Source organism: Typopeltis vanoorti, chromosome 3 (assembly GCF_054136105.1).
Source record: "Typopeltis vanoorti isolate ZY-2024b chromosome 3, IOZ_Tvanoo_1.0, whole genome shotgun sequence".
Lineage (NCBI taxonomy): Eukaryota > Metazoa > Arthropoda > Arachnida > Uropygi > Thelyphonidae > Typopeltis > Typopeltis vanoorti.
Genome location: NC_143551.1, coordinates 68,505,752 through 68,522,322, shown reverse-complemented (window position 1 = coordinate 68,522,322; position 16,571 = coordinate 68,505,752). Strand labels below are relative to the sequence as shown.

Below are 16,571 nucleotides of genomic sequence, written 5' to 3'. Positions count from 1 at the left end.
CTGTTATAGGATATTGGCTGGCACAGTATAAATACAAATTTGCCAGTATCTGAAAAGGAAATATCCCTAGGTAGAATCTAGTTAGGCTACACACAAGAAAAGATAATAGAGGTTAACAAAACATATAAAAATAAGAAATTAGAGAGAACCAATATTTAACACCATACATAGAAGACAACAATTCCCACAACATCAAGGAAGCTACAATGGTAATCCACTCACAAGGTACTCTAAACAGAAACCAAGAGATAATTTTGTGCAACATTTGGAAGTCACTCATTAGATCTTTAAACACATCAGACTTTAATTTTTCTGCAACTATCAGACGCACCTGCTGAACAATGACTGACCATGTGCCAACATCCACACTCCACATGTTTCTTGAACTTTTATTTTCATGTAACAGTTCCTACATATTCGGTGTTTTTAAGTGATGTATTGATTCATATTTCACTTATTGCATATTTCTATGTTCATCCCAACCCAGATGAAGCCGCTAACTTATGTGGCAAAACTAGTAGGTTTATTAAATCTTTACGACCCATTAATCCAGTGTTACTTATTTTTTAATCTGTATATCTCATTCTTTGAACACCTTTACCTCTTAAGTAGGTGTGCAGTTGTAATATAGTATTGTCCAATGCTTATTTTCACAGCTCACATGATGAATTACTTAGTGTAATTAAATGTGTGAAAATTTTACATAATGCTATTTTTAATACTGTTATTTAAAACACAATTATCTTGCAAAGACAAGTCAAAGATATGATCATGTGACTGAGTGCATTGTGAAAAGTGAGTCTAGCTCCTACATTCTTGTTTCTGTGAGTTGTATTATTTGTCTTCCCTTTTAAATTATTGTTCATGGATAATTTATATAAATTCACCCATCATTATGAAAAATAAATGAAAGAACACACAAATTGAGCTGTGGTGGCCTACATCTTAAATCTATATTTAAAGGAAAGCCTGTAGAATTCTGTATAATGAATTAGTGAGAATTAAAGCATGTATTACTTTGTTTTGTCAATATAATATTTTATTTTTAACATCACCTATAACAATATTTATATAAAGTAGACCAATACTTGGGCTAGTAAACTTTTTTTTTTGGCTAGTAGATTTATATTGTATTCCTGAAGCCCTGAATATAATTATTACAAATATAAAATAACAGCAATGTTATGTGTTTAAGAGTAATTCGGAAACTTTAATGCAATCATTCCTATTTAAATTTGGTTTTGGGAACAGAGCTTTACAACCCTGTTGTGAAAGACACTGATTTTGTTTCATTAAACTGTGATCAGCAGAGATTTCAAGCCAAGGAAGATGTGATTTATGAGACTCTTTGTTTCTAATGTAATCTTAATTCTAAGTAAACAAACTTCAAATCTCTTTCCCAAGAAGATATTGATAGAGTTAGTCTGGTGACAAGACTTATATGTTTGCTATTTATAACTATTCCTTTAAGAAAATTATGGCATGGACTAATATTAATTACAATAAATTTAGTTAATATTTTTAGTATTTCTACAGAGTCAAATGGCTATCATCAGGAAACACAGTACAATATCATATGTACATTCAGGCACCACACTGGTAAATAAGGCTGAAGCATGGCAACCAAAAGTGAGCTTAAAGTCCTAAATAATGTCTCCTAGTGGAATAAAATGGGTGTCCTTGGTTATTGGGATGAAGTACAGGGAATCAATGCTCCTCAAATTTGAGCAGATTCAAGGAACAGTCTCTCATATTTAGATTTGCTGTGGTGGAGTAGAGTTTACTTCTTCCAGCATCCACCATGGGATACCTGTGAGTGTCCAAAGCATGGTCAGCAAGTCATGAGTGGCTATAGGGTGGAAATGGACATATACTTTGTGTTTATTTTAGCAATTTTGATGTTAGCTGTCCTGCCTGTTTGGTCATAGTAAGGTGGTTTACAACTGCAAGAGCCTGGTACATACCTGGCAGATATAAGTGCTGTGGTTGGTCTTTGGTGGTAGCAGATCAGGGATATCAGTTTTTTAGTGGTTGTAGGATTGTATTTTTTCTAGAATTTTTGCTAATTTTTCAGATGTCCCCTGGATATATGGAAATGGAATGGTGATAGTTTTGGTGTCATCTCTGTTCTGGAGGTGGGGTGATTTGGGGGATTTTAATATTTTTATTTTTTATTTTTGAATGTGGTGAGGATTGTAGCCATTGCCTAAGGTGATTTTGTGAATGTAATCAAGCTCAATGGAGAGGGAACTAATTAATTTTGCCCTAGTAGGATTTTTAATAATGCTGTTGGGAGTGGTGTGGTGAAATATCCCTATTGGTGAATATCTGTCATGTGCATTTTCTGTAAATAGGGAATGTCAGGGATCCATCAGGCTGGTATGTAATCAAAGTGTCTAGGAAGGAGAAACTGTTATTTTCCTTTCCTAAGGTGAACAGGATCCTGGGATATTGGTTGTTTAGATGTGTTAAAAAAATTTGGAAAGCATCTAGCCCATATAGCTGAATGGAGTAACCAAACAGTAGGTCTATATGGGGCAGAGTTTAAGTCTTTTTCTCTGAAGGCCTCCATAAAAGCAGATTTAAATTTGTTTCAATTATGTTTAATGTAATTAAAATTATTGTTCATCATAATTTCCTTGAAAAAAAAACTGTTATAAACAGTTTGAAAAAGGTTTTGCATGACTAACCAAGATGATAACTGGCCTATGAATTGAGCATATGAGAGGGGATTAATGGAATTTGGTCTTCAAAGTTTGAGGAATAGAAGATGATATATGATAGAAATGTACAAGGTAGTCACGAGACATCCCAGTATAGAAAAATGAGATTTTGCAGCTTATTAATTCGGTTCATTTGAAAGGTGACAAACACCTTTTAAGTTTGTAAAGTTAACAGTACTTATTCATAATTAACAGTGTACAATCAGTGCTGATTGATTTAAATTTGCTAATTCTGCAGACTCTTCTTACATTTAAGTCAGTATTTCCCAACGTTTTTTGGATCATGCCCCACCTCAACGACTCAAAGATTTTGATGTCCCCCCCACCGACAATGGTGAGTGTTTTGAGTATATCAGTAATGAGATGACGAATGCAACATCATTTTCTAATTGTCCCCCAAAATATTCAAATTTGGGGCAATTGAATGTAAACTAAATGTTACACTTATAAAAGAGTGATTAGCACCAATTAAAGAAATGCAAAATCATCTGGATGTTGCACTCCTTTAGTTGTAAAAATCATTTTTATAAATTTAGTAGCCAACTTAGTTTGTTTTTTAACTTGAAGGAAGCATCCTCTTCCTTCAAGAAGCTTGGATTTTTTTGTTTACTCTATGCATTACTTCTCTTTTAAACAACTTCTGATGAAGAGAAAAAATACATATAACTTAATAGTAAATAATCTTATCTAGTAAAGTATGATAGTATGACATCACTATAATGATATATGAAATGGGGTAAGTGCATTTGTTCAAATGTTAGGATCATGTACTTGCAGGCTTGGATTTTTAACAGATATAACACCTTCAGTTTTGAGATAAAAACAGCAAAGCTTCTTGTGCATAGCATGATATTAATTGACAATATTAACAGGTGATATGATTGCCTTAATATGATGATAACAGTTGTCTCCATAGCACAATTGGAGGAACAACAGGACATTGCACCTTTTGATGGGAAAAAAAAAAGCAAGTTCAATTCTCATTCTAATGAGGAATCTCTATAGACTTTTTCAAGTTAGCCAATTTCATATTATGGTGGTAGTAGGCTTTTTTCTCTCATTCCTGCATACAGGCAAATCAGCCATGAGAACACACACAATTTACAAACAGAAAATACTGTTGGCAATGGTAGTAGTAGTAGGCAGTAGCATTGTGGTAGCAGTAGTAGTTGCAAGGTTAAGTGGGGAAAATGGTGAGTTGTGTGTAGTGAAGTAGTGTCCTGCTATGAGTCACTTGGGACTCCTTGGAGGTGTCATGTAATAATAATAATCAGTTAACTTTTTGAGAATGAACATTTAGATTATTTTGGAAATGAAAGGAAAGTAAGCTCATTAATTAAAAAAACAGTAACATTAACTGGATTTACAGTATTTAGTTTTTCTAGATTTTATTACAAAATTGTTTTCTGTTTTCCACTCTCTGAGTAGCAACCTACATTTACTTATATCTGAAATAATCCATTCTCAAACTAATGCTTCAAATCCTCCACTTGCATCTGTTTATTGTAATTGAAAAGCAAGTCATAATGGATACTTTGTTTATATCTATGAAATCCATGGTATAAACACGTCATCCCCTTTTCCTAGCCAGTTAAGGCTATGTGTTTAAGCTGCGATAACAAGCTGCATACCAAATTTGGTGATCCAAGGAATTCTTGATCAAACAAATTCAGGACTGCAAGCAGGAAAATACAAATATAGTGTAAATTTCTCTTTTCCATTGTTGGAATCCTACTCTTAATCCTCTTAATAATCTTACTGACAGAATTATTAATAGGATAATTTTAATTTTTATAAATGTAATTTTGAATATGATTCAGAGCATGTTTATAAAATTTTAAAATGTTTTGTTCTCATTTTTTTTGTAGATGATGATTCAGCTTTCAGAACTTTATTTAGAAACAACTGAAATTTTCTGGATCAACTACTGATGACTTTTAAAGTTAGCATTACAACTGCTGTTCTAAAAAAAAGAATCAGGTATTCTTTATTTTTTATTCTAGTAATTTCCTGTCCTTCATTCATTGTTAGACTCATTGATGTTTTCTTGCCAAGTAACTTAGCATCTTAAAAACCTGATTACTGCTTATGATAGGGCTGTTAATCCTATGTGTAAACTGCAGTGTTCTGGCTTTTTTGGCCTGCTTTGCAAGATGAAAAACATGAGTTTCCAGGAAGGGGAAATCCTACTACCTATGTTTTAGACCAGTAACTTGCCTTCACTTGAAAAAACCTGATAAAGGTCTTTTCCTTGCATCCTAAATGGGATTTGTATCCAGGTCTTTCCAATACTAAGCAATGGAGGCTTTGTTGGAGCCATTACACACTTTTTAAGATCAAAATATGATGGATAATTCAACTTACAGAAGTTTATAAAAATAATGAAAAGAAAAAATCATACATAATTAAAAAATCTAGCAATCTGTAGTTATGGATAAATTTTGCAAGACAATTGTAGGAAAATTGTTTTTCTTATGTGCACTTATTGAGTATAGAAGCTGAGCTTAGTTATTATAAATGTATATCAGCAAATGTAATGTCTGTTGTATATCTGGTTAGAAAGGGGTTATAAATTAAGGTATGTTACATTTATTAGATAACTTTTGTGATTTTGTGAATCAGAGCCAGGAACACTAATATGTTAATGGAAATTGGTTTCTTTCCATCACTCAGTGCTAGGAGTCTGGAATACCTTCCAGAATTTTCAAAGAATGGACTTAGTCTAGTGTAATTTATACTGAATTAGACTTGACTTGTTCATGCAAGCATTTTAAAGAATTTGTATAAGAAAAGAGAAACAAAGACTTTCTTTCTCATGAAGATCTTAAAACTAGGAGGTATAACTGAATGACTTGAAATCTTTTCCATAAATTTCACATTAACCACACAGTAAACTGCTATCATTTGTCTAGGCCCTCATATAACCAGAATTGCAATTCACTGGTCCTTGACTAGGTTGGCATGTTGACCGACTCCTGGGACAGGATAACGGTACATTCAGATAACCACAGCAAATCATTTCTCAATGTGATGGATAATTGAGAGATCACTTTCAGTCTTCTACTTATCTCTCCCTTTCCAGACTCCAGGAATCAATCACTTCAACATTCACTGCAGGATGTCTATGCATTCTATCTTGGTTCTGGAGTTGTGGAGATGCTTTGTTGTTTCCTTTTTGCCAACAGGTTTCTCCTCTTTCTCATTTACTCTAGGATTGCTTGGTTGAAGCTATCCAATCTTGGGGAGTGCCGTATCATTAACACATTGTATCAAGTAAGTAACCAATATGGGAAGAGAGTGAAGAAAACAGGAGGAACAGTATCCTTGGTATAAACCCTAAAAGGGAAAAAACTTCTGGACATCCTACAGCAGACAAAGTATACTGCAGTAAACGCAAAGTGCTCACAGTATAGCTTTGGGATTCAGAGAGAATGAAGATGTTCTTAGCACAGTAGTCATCAGGGATGAAGTCCCTCTACCTTAAAATTATGTTGAATGAACGACTGACTATGTTTAGCTAAAACTTTATTAAGATGATATAGGAGAATGGGACAACTGCTATGATAGTATGCATTTGGTAAACAGAAGTAAATTATTTAGATCTTGCAAGGTAGGCAGAGGGAACTGCTACTTTATAACTGCGGTTATAAAATTCTTTGTAAAAGAAGGTTTAACGCCAAAAGAAATTGATTCAAAGTTCATGAAAGTTTATGGGCATTCTTCTCCTTTGTTCAACAATTAAGAAATGGGCTGCCGAGTTTAAACGTGGCCGTACCAGTCTTGAAGATGATCCATTTGAAGGACGTCCAAAAGGTGTAACACCACCAGAAATCATTGATCAAGTGTACAATGTGGTATTGGATTACTGGCAAATCAAAGTGCATGAAATTGCTGAGACTATAGGCATTTCAAAAGAACGTGTAGGATATATTTTGAATGAAGAATTACAAACAAAAAAGCTTTGCGCAAGATGGGTGCCTCGCTTGCTCACAGTAGATCCAAAATGCACTCGCATGAAAATCTCTGAACAGTGCTTGGAGCAATTTAACAAAAATAAAACTGATTTTATGCATTGATTTATTACTATGGATGAGACTTGGATTCACCATTACACACCAGAATCCAAACAGCAGTCAAAACAGTGAACAGAAGCTGGTTGTTCAGCGCCAAAGACAAAGTTGGTTCCATCAGCAAGGAAGGTCATGGCATCGGTGTTTCGGGATGCTAAAGCATTTTGTTTATTAATTATCTTGAAAAGGGTAAAACAATAACCGGAGAATATTATTCCAATCTTTTAACCAGACTAGACGAAAAAATTCGTGAGAAAAAGACCCAGTTTGCAGAAGAAAAAAAATCATCTTTCATCAGGACAATGCACCTGCCCACAAAGGTGTTTTGGCAATGGGAAAATTAAGGGATCTGCACTATAAATTGTTGAAACATTCACCCTATTCCTCAGATTTAGCTCCCTCTGACTTCTGTCTTCCCAAAACTAAAACTCTTCCTCACTAGTCAGAGTTTTTCTTCGAATCAAGAGGTGATTGCAGCTGTGCTGTAGAGAGGGGTATTTTGCAGATCTTACTGAGAACCACTACAGGGACAGGATAATGGTGCTGGAGCATCACTGGAATAAATGTATTAATCTTAAGGGAGATTATATTGAAAAATAAAAATAATTTTGAAATTATAAATACTTCTTTTCATTGTTTGGCCGAGAACTTTTCAGACCACCCTCGTAAAAAGTGATCAATTTACTAAAGCATGACCTCCTCTTAACAAACTCGTGCTGCTCTCTCTTGAAAGATTTCCATTCTCATCAATCCAGTTTGTATTCTCTCTCTCTAACCCACTAACTAGATATCATCTAATATACATGCCTATATTGCTGGTTTGTTTTCTGTAGGATGGTAATTTATAATACAGTCTGCTGCTATTGTTTGCTAGGCAGAACCACCATCAAAACTTGATTCTTCTTCTTCTTCTTCTGCAGCTTCTCCCACTTAAGTGGGGTCACTGTTTATGACTCTCCTCCACACCTTCCTGCCTTCCTGTCTTGAGCTGTCACCACATCCAAGTTCTTCATCCTTAAGTCCTCTTCTACCAGCTCCCTCCATCTCTTCTTTGGCCACCCACGCTTCTGCCTTCCTTGCACATCCATCTGCATGACCCTTCTTCCCACATATTCATCCTCCCTCCTCATCACATGACCAAACCATCTCAACCTTGCCTCCTGTATTTTCGCTCCTAAGTTCGTAACTTTCACTGTTCCCCTGACATAGTCATTTCTCAGACGATCCTTTCTGGTTACACCGCACATCCACCTAAGCATTCTCATCTCTGCTACTTCCATCCTGCTGATGTTATTTTTCCTCAGGGCCACAGCTTCTATAGCATATGTCATAGCTGGCCTCACTACTTTGTCCTATAGATTTTGCCTTTCAGTTTGATCGGCATCCTCTTATCGCATAACACTCCAGCCATCTCCGTCCAGTTCCTCCACCCCGCTTGTATCCTGCATCCTACTTCCTTCTCAGCTCCTCCATCTTCTTCCACTGTTGAACCTAAGTATCTAAAGTCTCTCACCTTCCTGATGACATTTCCTTCCAGCTCCAGATCTGTCTCCTGTCCTCCGCCCACTGTGCAACACATATACTCTGTCTTACTTCTGCTCAGTCTCATACCTCTCTCTTCCAGTACTTTTCTCCATCTTTCCAGTTTAGTTCCCGCTTCTTCTCTTGAATCTGCACACAGCAAGATGTCATCTGCATACAACATTGTCCAAGGAGCATCTTCTCTCACCTCCTCTATTACCACCTCCATCACAATATTAAACAGAAACAGACTTAATGCTGACCCTTGATGCAAGCCAACTGTTACTTCAAAACTTTCTGTCTGTCCCAGACAGGTCCGAACACTTGTCTTCACATTTCTGTACATTTCCCGCAACAACCTGACATATTTCTCCGGCACCTTCTTCTCCCTCAGACACCTCCATATTTCTTGCCTTGGCACTCTATCGTATGCTTTCTCCAGATCAATAAATGCCAGATGTAGCTCCCTTTGTTTCTCTCGATACTTTTCCATCATCTGCCGTAACCCAAAGATAGCATCTGTTGTTGATCTACCAGGTATGAAGCCAAATTGTTCCTTTGCAATCTCCACCTCCTTCCTCAATCTACCATCAAGAACCCTTTCTAGGATTTTCATTGTGTGGGACATCAACTTTATTCCTCTGTAATTTTTACAGTCTTGTGCATCCTCTTTACCCTTGTAGATGGGGACAAGAGTACTCTCCCTCCATTCCTCGGTTATATTTTCCTGTTGGCAAACTTTCATGAACAGGCCCCACAGCAGGTCAATTCCCTCTTCCCCCAGTGCCTTCCATGCTTCCACTGGAATTCTGTTGGGACCCACCGATTTTCCATGCCTCATCCTCTTCATGGCCTCTGTCACTTCCACTCTACTGATGTTCTGCACCATCCCCTCAGAAGGCTGCCCATTTCCTCTGTGAGTCCTTGCATTTTCCTCATTCAATAAATGCCAGATGTAGCTCCCTTTGTTTCTCTCGATACTTTTCCATCATCTGTTGTAACCCAAAGATAGCATCTGTTGTTGATCTACCAGGCATGAAGCCAAACTTGATTAATAGCCCACATTAATCAAAACTTGATTAATGTGGGCTATTAAGTGAACACCAAGGCTGACAGAGGTGATAAAGATCCTGTGAAATTCTTGATCTCAGATGATAAGCCTGATTTGACTAAGTGGATTCGACCAAATGTCACTGATTCTCAAGATATTTTGAGAATCAGTGACAGTGTTTTGCTTGTTGGTGCATACCCATGTCTACTGGAATAGTAAAAGTCCAGTGCTGTCTCTAGGGGGTCTTGGAACTTTGATGCAGTTTCTTTGAAGCCTTTTTTGAATTTTCTCTCAAACCAGGTTTTGGTGCAGTGTAGGTTCTTGATGCCTTTCCAGTCGATTCTGTGGCATGTTTGGAATGTGTGGTCTGATAGTGATTGTGCGTCCTGTTTCCCCTATGTAAGGTAGGTTGCAGGTACATTGGATTTTGTAAACCCCTGGGTGGGGCAGGTATGGAAGAGGATCTTTGGAAGAGCTAAGTACATTTCTTAATTTTGTCATGGGTTTGTAGTTAGTCTTAATGTTGTATTTAAGTAGTATTCTGTCTATTTTTTCCAAATACCTCTAATATAGGGTATGGCTATGGCATTCTTGTAATCTTTTCTTGTCATTTTTTTTTAGTGGCATTTTCATGGAGGATCTTGTGAACCACTTTTTACAAATGTTTGTAATGATTTCGAATTCTTGGTTCAGAGCTTGTTCATTAGAGCAAATTGTTAGGCCTCTGTGTTTGAATGTGCTTATGACTCCTAGTTTTTGTGTTGGATGGTGGTATGAATTTTTATGTATGTATTGGGGATGTAGCTCAGTGGTAGCGCATTCGACTGCAGATTGAGAGGTCCCCGGTTCAATCCCGAGCGTTCCCTTGTCATTTTTTGCCAGTCTGATTGGCCAAGTGGTTAGCGTATCAACTCTCCCGCCAAAAGGCTGCGGATTTGAATCCTGCCGTGGGCATGGATGTTTGTGATTGTCTGTAGAAATACTAGTGGTTGTGGTGATCAGCAGTAGATAGCATTGATGTAGTTGCGGTCAGTTGGTGGAGACAGAGTTGTAGAGCAGGTACCCTCCCTCGATGAGTCTATGGACTCCCTGGAGGTGTCAAACAACAATAATAATAATAATATTTTCCTGTGTGTGTGGGTTTGCAGTAGACTGTGAAGGAACTGAGGGAAGATGTGTGATGAGTGCATCTAGAAAAGAAAGAGAGTTGTTGTTTTCGATTTCGATGGTGAATTTGGATACGTTTGTGTTGTTTGTTTCAGGTGGCTTAGGAATGTATTTAATGTTTCATAGCCGTGGAGCCAAATGGCGAATGTTATGTTAGAAAAGCATCCTCATTCCTGTTCATCCTAATAAACTCATTTCCTTGATCTAATACCCACACATTTTCATTAAACAGTAGCTTCTGTAAGCATTTACTCCCATTAACAATACTAAAACATTACTTTGGCCACAATCATCACATAGATAAAAATTATTTTTAGTTGGTTTTTGTCCTTGTTTTATGAGAAATTTTTGAATATTACCATTAATAATTGCAGAGCAAGTTGCCGGATCACTTGAATTAAAACTGGTTTAGAAATTTGTAGTGTTATGTATCGCTGATGTTGATGGTTCTAAAAAATCAAAATCAGAAGTCATCTTTGATAGCTGCGTAGAAAGTTCCTTAGAATATGTGGGATGTTGCTTCACTTGTTCATTTTCATCTCATCGTTTGTTATCTTCATAAGCTATTTTCATATCTTCAGACTTTTTGAGAAATTTAGTTAGCTGCCCTTTCTGTTTCTCTTTTTCAAGTTGTTCTGCTGCTTTTCTTTTTTTATTTGTAGCTCCGGATAATTTTTTTTTCATCTCCATTATGCCCAAATTTATTCTGAAATAAAAAATTCGGTAGTGTTAAATCTTGAATGAAAGGTTTATTATATTGTAAAATATTTCATTCAGATTTAACAGGTACAAAAATTCCCAGGTATAAGTGAAATGGTTGATAAGAAATAATGAAAGAGTCATTTAATTGTAAATTCTCCTATGTAATATAATATTGTGTTCTTGTAAAACTGATAAGAGTTGAAATTTAGTGAAAGTGATGTTAACATGAGAAAGTTAGATCTAAGCATACAATGAGATAATCAGCTTAAAGAAATGAGCCCAGGCAGTCACGTACGCGAGGTCCAAGTCGCGTGGAGAACTCAATGAGGAGAGAACAATACTGGGTGCAAGAATTTTGGGTGCTGGCTGGAAAAGAGTGACGTAGTAGGGAGAACAGCTCAGCAAGGATATATAGAGCTTGGCGACAGCAACTCAAGGCTTTTTCTTTTGTTCGGGAATCCTGTTCCAGTCATTCCAGGAGAAAGTGCATGAGAGCGGTCGAAAAGAACAATGTCCAATGGCAGCTATGCGGCCAGATAGCGATCCAGTGTGGGCATAATCATTGGTACAGCGGAAAAGCCAGCGCAAACTGATCAACATGTGGAACCATGTGGACCGAACCTGGCAGAGCAGCTTCGCCCACATCAGAAAAGGTGATTCGTGATCGTAATCACTAGTTTGTCCTACTTGAAGACAGTCGACCGTAAGAGAGGATAACAAGCTATGTGAATTTTTTACGGAAGATCTAGAGAAAGGTCAAGAGAGATCCTGATGCTTGGTAATGTAGAAACTTTTCAATTCCTTTGTATGCAAGAAACAGTTAGTGTGCAATAATGTGCAGATATGCCCATTATTGCACATTATTGCATACTTACAAAAAATGAAACAGGACTTTAGTATCTAATCAACTAGTAGATTGTCTTAGCTCTGAGTAAGAATTCATGTATAGCGTGGTATTGAATTGCTAAAGTATGTTATAGCCTGATAGTTCTTGAATCTAGAATAAGATTAACTAATACAAGAATGTTAGTTGAATAGGAAGAAGTTAAAAATTTAACTAGTTGTAGATATTGTCTCATATTGTTTAAGACTAGGAGCATTAAGGTTATGTCTGGTTAATTGATTTCAGTTTTGTAGGAGAGATTCAGTTTTGTTGAGTGATCTTAATATTTGTTTAACATATTAGAGTTATGAATAAATCTTTCTTTTTCTTACCTATCAAATTGCCTGATCTGTGAACTCAATACACATCTCATAAAAATAGAACCAATGCGAGTTAAAATTTGGGGATAGCTACGACTGCAGTAAGAGTAAAAATATGAGGTTTTTGTGATTGGGAATTTTAATTGCTTGATTATCGAATAGTGTGTTATTCTGAGTGTTAACTCCCTGACAAGGAAGATTCTCTTGTCTAAGAAATTGGATGGCGCAGCTTTAACAAACAAATTTTTTCAAGTTCTGACATAGAGTTAATTCCATATTTGTATCAAAGAAAATTGGCTCTATCCGGGGGGGGGGGGGGCTATTTCTTTGTCTACCAAGGTTTGCACATGTGAGCAATTTAAGTAGTAGCCATAGAACGAAGAGGGTGAAAGCAAGCAAGAAAATTATATCAAGTAATAGGGATATTAAATAATAATAACAATCAAAAGTAAAAACAAGAACACATAATAAAACAGAATAAGGAAAGAAGTAATAAAGAATTTAACAGTAGTGTAAGGTGCCCCTGTAACATGATGTTATTAAAAGTTGCAGTATTTATTACAATATATTTAATGCATATCCACATTTAATAAACGCTAATATTAAAATGTGTTTTTATTTCATTTTTTCTACTCACTTCGGCACCCCCTCGAAGGTGACCTGATGCGATGCATCGCCTGCTTACCATGTTAAGCTGGCACTGTAAACTCTTTACTGCAAATGGGACAGATATACCATCTGTAATAAAGGATGTGATTAAGTGAGGTTCATTCTAGAATTTATCATCAGTCTAGTGTCTGATCTTGTGGAGATAGGAGAGGTGTAATTTGCAGGTATTGCAGGAATTAGTGACAGGAAGATTACCCAACTCAAGAAGAAGTTCAGTCACAGGAGTCGTGTTTTATGGTCCTTCTCCAATTGAGAGAGAGATGCCTCATTCTGCTTAGTTGAACTTATAGCGATTATACAAACCTTGCTGGGTCTAATTGTTAGATAATCCAGAAATCATGCTCTATATTTCAAATATGATACTTTTTTTCAAACCACTTCAGGTCTCCAAAAGTTGTCTGCCATATAGAAACTTTCACTTTTGCCTTGGAATTTGAACTCTCAGCCTGTTTGGTTGGAGGGCAGACAAAACAAACAGGCTGAGAGTGTTTGTTTTGGTTAGTAAAATGCTATCATTTTACTAACCATAAGTGAGTGGGTAATGTCATTATAATTGGTTACCTACAGTGAGAATTGACTCATTCAACAAAAGTCGTCAGAAGACTAAAACATACCTAACAAGGAAACTCTCAGTGTTATTATTATTTTTAATTAGTAAAACTGAGCCTCCATAGCTCAATTGGTATAGACGAAGCCCTTTGGTTGGAAAGACCGGGGTTTGATTCCCGTCAGTACCTGAGGAACTTTTATTTGGTCTCCTTCAGCCAAAGGTGAGTTAGCCAATCTCAAATGGAGGGAGGGTTTTTTTTTTTGTCCCCTGGATTAGGCAAACTGGTCCCGTGAACACACACAGATTACAGGCAGAAATACAAAGACCCAGTCATTGGCCTGATTCATCAGCTATGCTGGTCCCTAGCCCAGATAAAATTAGGGGAGTTGAGATGGTGCTATATTTCCCTGTAAAAAGGGACTCACGGCCATTGTATCATCATATGCTAAATAAAATAAATAATAATTAGTAAAACTGATAGTATGTTACAAATACATCCTGGATGTTTGTTACATTGCATCCTATCCTTTAATCTGGAATGATTATTATTATTATTATTACGGACAACTCCAGGGAGTCCTAAGACTCATCGAGGGAGGCTCTAAACATCATGTCCACACAACTATATGACATTCTCACAGTATCTATCATACCTTGCCTTGAACTCACTCACTGTCATAGCACCCACAACAGACTCTGGCAGCTTATTCCACTTATTTACCACTCTAAAAGTAAAGAACCCAGCTCTAACACCCTTGTTAACCACACTCTTCCATAGATGTCCCCTAGTTCTCCCACCACCAGTCCTGATCTCAAAAATATCCTCTGAATTAATCCTATAGAAACCCTTTAGCAATTTGAATGTTTCAATCATATCTCCCCTTTTCCGCCTATCAACCAATTTCTGCAACCCACAAATCTTCAACCTGTTCTCATAAGGTTCATTCCATAGACCTGCTATCAACTTGGTCACTCGCCTCTGGATCCTCTCCACCTCCTCCCCATCAAGAAGAAACCTAGATGACTAAATCTGGGCACAGTAGTCGAGATGAGGTCTTATCAAGGCTCAGTACAGAGGAACAATAAATTGCTTGTTTCTGCTCGTCAAAGTAGTTTTCAACAACCAAGTGAGTTGATCAGCTGATTTAGCTACTCTTGCAATGTGCCCCCTAAACTTCATCTCCCTATCCACCAACACTCCCAAGTCCCGGGCCTAATCAATCTCTTGGAGTACAGTTCCACCAATGTGGTATACTGCTGCTAATCTTTTCACCCCAAAATGCATAACCTTACATTTTGTCACATTAAATTGACATCCATTCTCCTTGGCCCAGAACTCCAATCTGTCCAAATCATCCTGCAAGGTTTTGACATCTTCTGCATTCACTATTTCCCTACCCAACTTTGCATCATCAGCGAACAAATGAACTCTTCCTCTTAGATCCTTCCCTATATCGTTAATGAACAAATTAAACTGCAGTGGTAAAAGAACAGAACCCTGCAGCACACCACTTGTCACAGGCCGTCTTTTGGACTCTACTCCTGAATAAACTACTCTCTGATATCTCTCCATCAACCACCCACCTATCCATTCCCATATGTTGCAGTTTACGGATTAGAATTCCATGTGGTATCCTGTCAAATGCCTTAGCCAGGTCCAGCAGTATCACTGTAAACCCATTACCCTTATCCAGTTCAGGCGTCACTGTGTTATAAAACTTGAGCAAGTTACTGAGGCATGATCTACCCTTCACAAAGCCATGCTGTCCCCCATACAGTATCTCATTTTCATCAATCCATTTCTGTATTTTTCCCTTGACTACTTTCTCCAAGATCTTGAAAACGCCTCCTGATATGCTGATCGGTTGGTAATTTGCAACAGTAGTCTTGGATCCTCCTTTATGCAGTGGAACTATTTTCCCCTCTTTCCACACCTTCGGGACTAAACCAGACCCAAGACTCAGATTAAACAAAATGGTCAAGGGCTCTGATAATGGATGATAATTGGATGGTACACTTTTGCCAGTATACCATCCAATCCCACAGATGTATTCACATTAAGGTTCTGTAATAGACTATTCACCTCCACTTCATTCATCACAATTCCCATATAAACTAATGGTTCCTTCATTCTTTCAATATCACCACCTGGATGATATACTCTTGCAAAGTGCTCACTCAGAATTCCACTATATCGATCGATTCATTGACCTCCTTACCATCGGCATACCTTAAAATCATTCTGCATTCTGCTGTGTACAGTTTTTTTTTTTTTGCTTGCAGCATAGTGAAAGAACTGTTTGGGATTCTCTTTAGCTTGCATAGCTAGTTTCCTTTTATAATCTGCTTTTGCTTTTTTTACCACACTCGTTACCTCTGGCCTGCGCTTTATACTGTTCGTGTGCCTGCAGGTCGCTTTTCTCTTTAAATTCCCTCCACAGTTGTTTCTTTTTTTTGCAGCTGAAGCTTAATGGTGTTATTCATCCACTTAACCCCTACTTGTTTTACTATTCAGACCCTAGGTATATTATCAGTGATAACCTCCTGTAAATGCTCCTTGACCACTTCCCATGCTCATTCGACATCTAACCCTTGCAGTTTTACATCCCATGGCACTGAACTAAGCAATCTCCTAAGCTTGTCATACTTGCCAGCACAGTAATTCTACATATACCCTGTCTTAATCGAAAATTCCACACCTTTAGCCACCTCCCAAGTCAAGATCTTATGATCACTCTCACCAATAGGTGGCAACATGGTCATATTCATTACAGTCAAATTCTCAGATGCTATTACCAGGTCAAGCACTTTCAAACCCCTAGTATTTTCAATTATATGCTGTCTGAGATAGTTATCCCTTAATAATTGAATAAAATCCATTTCCTTCCTCACATGTGTCCTCTCCTCCTTCCAAT

General features: G+C 37.2%; 1 protein-coding gene and 1 non-coding gene across 5 annotated transcripts in view; both read left to right on the top strand.

Moving 5' to 3' along the window:
* LOC150108239 (uncharacterized) overlaps positions 1-16,571 on the top strand; it is an 86,960-nt gene that overhangs the window by 53,231 nt on the left and 17,158 nt on the right. For all 4 annotated transcript variants that reach the window (XM_090415693.1, XM_090415692.1, XM_090415691.1 and 1 more), the window contains exon 3: positions 4,592-4,703. The gene's annotated coding sequence lies outside the window, so the exon portion shown is untranslated. The remainder of the gene's footprint in view (positions 1-4,591; positions 4,704-16,571) is intronic.
* Positions 10,160-10,231, top strand: TRNAC-GCA (transfer RNA cysteine (anticodon GCA)). The gene has a single exon. It is a non-coding gene; the product is annotated as a tRNA-Cys (tRNA).